The following is a 5,000-nucleotide window of genomic DNA, read 5'->3' as shown; positions in this document are numbered from 1 at the left end:
GGCATCATCCAAGCACTTTCAGTGCACTGAATTAACCAACATTTTCAGCGAGAGCACCCTACGCACTGAAACACAGTGCCTGAAGTGCACAAGTGCGTGATATGAGACACAGGGTTAGTGTCACGTCATATCCTGTAAAATGGAAACGGGGGCAGAGTTTGGTGTTGACTTGTCTCTGAGAAGGGAAGGAGGGGGACTTGAAGAACACTAGAGTAATGTCAAGTCCTGTATAAGATGGAAACAGGAAAGGATTAGAAGTGCCTCAAGGGTGTTTGTTTGAGACTGCGGGAGGCTGAGAGAAAGAGAGTCTTGTCCTAGTTCACATGGTTTAGACCAGTGTTTCTCAAACTTTTTCAGACCGAAGACCACTTTGTCCCCCCAAAAATCTTCAGAGACCACCTGTCCACTGAATGGACAGTTGACGGGTGCTAATTTGACACTGCTAATTTCGATAAATAACCATTTAGTTTTTATTCACATTACAAGCCTGTCTTATTGTGGTGAAAATAAGACTTGTGGCAAGACTTTAGCTTGTCTTGGAAAAGTAGAAATCCCCTTGCGGACCACTTTGAGAATCACTGGTTTAGCCAAATTAATCTGTAGACAAATTAATCTGTACTGTAGACACAGGACTGGGTGACATGGATGATGATGGCACTTTTATTCCATAGCAACAACATCACTTCTAGTGTTTTCTACAGTATGTATTTTACAGGACCAGTACGTGAACACACACCGTAAGAAAAAAGATTTCAAAAGCACCGCTACGTGCACTGACCCAAAAACACTATTTATGTTTCAAAAGCACCGCTACGTGCACTGACCCAAAAACACTATTTATGTTGTATAAAACATAAAGGAAGTGGATATTTGACATTTTGTAAATGACTGCAACAAAAAGTACCAATAACTGTAAAAATGAATAATCATTAGAAGTTGTGTGCTCAGTGCTATCAAGATGGTGATATATTCTGAGTAGCAGTTATGATTATTGTGTCCATTTCAATTACTCGCCCAGCCCTACTCCGACGTCTTCCATAATCGTGTATTACATGCTCATACATCTCATTTGCCTCCGTGCATAATCCATTTACGCATTAAAATGAGATTTTAGCCTCAGCAGCGTCGACAGGGAAGCAGTTGAATCCTTGCGGAAAAAAAACTCTACAGTCAGTACAGAAGAAAGGCCAGCGTATAGCAGCTAAAAAAAATAAGGTCATGTAATCTTAGAGGCCTCTACAAATGTGCGTAGACCTGTCACCGGCGTCACCTGACTGTATGGCCTGAGTTAGGACTGTGCAATATATCAAATTTATATCGTGATATCAATATTGCTGTCAAACAATAGCAAATTTCATATATCATGTTGAAACAATATTTTTGTCATTTGTCTATACTGTCAAAGGGTAGGTTACGTTAAGCACAATACATTCCCCTCCACTTGAGCTATTGCGAGCACAGAGCAGACTTGCTACCCAACACTCATGCAGAACACCACTGTGTGCTTCTCTATGGCCCTCCACTCACACTGCTGCAGGGAGGGAAGATTGTGAATTGTTTAGCACGATTATTTGTCTTTGAAAGAAAAATCGTCTGAAAACGTGATATCAATATTGACTGAAATAATCGTGATATTGATTTTTCCCATAATCGAGCAGCCCTAGCCTGAGTATAGTGTCACTCACAGTATCCTGTTCGTTTGGAGATGAGGTGTAACCCTCCACTCCTGGTACACTTGACTTCAAGGACAACGCGGGATCAGAGGAGCACGTGTCAAAATGTACGTATGTGTGAGTGTGTGTGTGTGTGTGTGTGTGTGTGTGTGTGTGTGTGTGTGTGTGTGTGTGTGTGTTTGTCTGTGCTCAGAGAGAGTAATTGGGTATGCTTGTGTGTGTGTGTGTGTGTGTGTGTGTGTGTGTGTGTGTGTGTGTGTGTGTGTGTGTGTGTGTGTGTGTGTGTGTGTGTGTGTGTGTCAAAAGATGGGAAAGGCATGCCTATTTGTCTATTTGAGTATGTCTTTCTGCGTGTGTGTGTGTCTGTGTGCGTGCGTGCGTGTGTGTACCCGCATCTGTGTGTGTGTGTGTGCGCGCGTGCGCGTGCTCGCCTGCATCTGTGTGTACATACGTGTGTGCGTGCAAGCATGCCTTTGTGTGAGCCTTTTTTGGATGTTGATGTGTGTACTGGGATTTGTCAGAGTCTCAGCTTGAACTTTAACTCGAAATTTTGATCTGTTTGGGGATTTGTATGCCATATCCTGTGTTACATCACCGAAAGGCTTTTGGCTGATGCGTTTGTCTACCACATGTTTATTTATTTTTAGTTATGAACTGGATCATGGCCACATGATCATGCTTTAAAAAAAAAAAACTCTCCACACAAAGAGGAAGGAAAGCACGCTGAAACACCCAGACCACTGCACTGAGGGCATAGGCTACAGTGTGAATCAGGAAGCATCAAATCATTAAAACATTCTGGTTGATTTAATGTTTCTTGGCACAAAAACAAACCAAATGTGTTCTTCACTGACCCAAAAAACGCTATTTACGTTATATAACAACACCCAGCAATGCGCGAAAGAAAGGAAGTGGACATTTTGTTAATGACTGGCAACAGATTCTGATGACTGGCTGCACACCATGGCAACAGCGAGGACAAATATACCGTGCAGAAATAGCCATCATGGCGGCATGTGTTTATTCATGTGAATGCTCGGATCTAGGTCCATGATCTCCATCAACTGAAGCGTTTCAGAATCATTGTTGCCAGATTGGGCGAGTGCCTGCCCAATTGGGCTACTTGGGATGAGCGTCTGCGAGTAAAAACGGGAAAAATTGGCCATTTGGCGTTTTTTTTTTTCAGCCGTTTTGGGCCTATAGAAGTCAATGTAATTTGTTGAATTTGGGCGGAATTTAGCGCATGTTGGCGGTTTTTGAGAAACTTTTGGGCGGGGTTTGGTCAGACACATCTGGCAACACTGTTCAGAATATCCACACAGGACAACCACCATCATCATCAAATGAATGACCTACAATAGTAGTCCGCTTGTGGAAAAACACAGAGGTCTTATTAATCCTAAGCACTACAATGAAATCAAATTTAATGGATCCACGTGCCGACCCCAATGATAAAAAAAAAAGAAATGCCCTCTTTCTTTCTCTGCACATGCAGTACCTACCAGGTTAGCATAATGCTAAGTTTCACACAAATCCAGGCCAGCGGTTTGTACATAATCCGACTTATGGACTGACTGACGGACACGGACAGACACCCAAACAGCACAGATATTATCCCTTGTCTGGCTGAGGGTCTGTAAAGCACGCAGGTCAGGTCAGGGCCGGTTGGTTAGCCTGAGTGTGGTATTATTACATATTACCATGGAATTAACATCATCACACGGTGACATGGCGGAAACACTGCAGACCAAACAATCCCTCTGTTTTTTTTTCCTTTTCTAGGTCGTTGTTGTTGTAAGCAATTTCCTATCATCATCATCAGACTTAACTAGGCCTGGTCGTCTCCTGATTTGCAATAATGCCACATGATGCAGAGGATAATATATCAGAGTAAAATATGTCCTACATTTGCTGCATTTTTGGTCATATCTGCTCTTATTGTATTTGGTAGGAAAGTCAAAGCCCCAGGCTACAACTCGACGATACTTCAGTTCCCTTACCCCTGCATGGTCACTGAAGCATTTAGTTCAACAGCGCTGTCAAAATCATCTTTCTAATTGCTCTTTAACTGAGTTTTTTGTTTTTACTTGTCTCATATGTTTTATGTTGTATGATTTTTAATACTGTATAACACTGATGTGTAATGCTGTGTACAACATATGTGTCTGCATATGCCATGATGACTTATCACAACATCGATATTTGGAGCATAGCCACACATACTGTACATGTACAAACCCCAACTCCGATGAAGTTGGGACGTTTGGTAAACAGTGAATAAAATCAAAATGCTATCATTTTCAAAACATTCAATCTATTCATTAGATGGAGAATAGTGAAAAGACAACATATTAAGTGTTAAAACCGAGAAAAAATATTGTTTTGGGGGACATATGTACTCATTTCTAATTTGATAAATCCAACACGTCTCAAAAGAGTTGGGACGGGGATCAGTGAAATTTAGTAAACATCCAAATAAGATAAAACAACAAAGAAGAACATTTCAAAATGAATTGTACTGACGGAAAATATAGGTGTCCAGGTATAAGATCATCACAGAGAGGCTGAGTCACTCAGAATTAAAGATGCAAAGGGAATAATTACCATAGTTATTACATACATTTTTGAATTCCCTTTGATTTACCACAATTGAGTGTATATAAGACATATTTTTGTTAATAAAATCATTGTATAGGTTCATGACATCATGAAATATATATTGGCTGTAGTCTCACTCTAATTCCTGGAGTGCTAGAGCTATTGAAAATTTACCATATTAAGAATGCTTAATGCATGAAAATGATACAGGGGTGTAACATTCTCCTAAGCACCTGAGCTCACTTGAAATAGACCCAGAAGACATGGGAAACTGTCCTTTGCTTACAGAAGTCAGCAGAAGTTGTAGAAGTCCATTATTTTTGACAATAATAGAGCATTGCACATCCTGTGCTACAGTAAAAATGGACCATCCAACTTGTGTTAGTGCTAGCTTCCAAAGTCAGCCTCCATGATGGCATGCGGGTGCAGTAGTGCATTAGTTAAGATGTTCTCACTCATCTGTAGAGTTAAATACAGTGCTGAATGGTATAAATGGGTTTTAAACAGCATGAAAAGCCACTCATGCATTATATTTTGAAGGGAGATCTTCGATTACTGCCACATAGTAAGGTCAAATTGCATTCTCTACTATGTTTTAACAGTTTGGCTCCATCATAAGGACCAGCAGGTGATAAAATGGTGGGTTTTTGGTCAAGACCTGTCACACTGTAAGCACTACAGAAAGGAAAACATTGCAAAACATGACAAGGAATACACCCACCATTTAAG

At 40.8% G+C, this 5,000-nt stretch overlaps 1 protein-coding gene across 1 annotated transcript in view; it reads right to left on the bottom strand.

Annotated features, from left to right (window-relative positions):
- The window catches only part of snrkb (SNF related kinase b), a 34,401-nt gene that overhangs the window by 23,665 nt on the left and 5,736 nt on the right, over positions 1-5,000 (bottom strand). The gene's annotated exons all lie outside the window — the stretch shown is intronic.

The sequence above is a fragment of the Engraulis encrasicolus genome, chromosome 4 (assembly GCF_034702125.1).
Source record: "Engraulis encrasicolus isolate BLACKSEA-1 chromosome 4, IST_EnEncr_1.0, whole genome shotgun sequence".
NCBI lineage: Eukaryota > Metazoa > Chordata > Actinopteri > Clupeiformes > Engraulidae > Engraulis > Engraulis encrasicolus.
The sequence above is the reverse complement of the archived record's forward strand: the minus strand, read 5'-3'. Positions and strand labels throughout refer to the sequence as shown.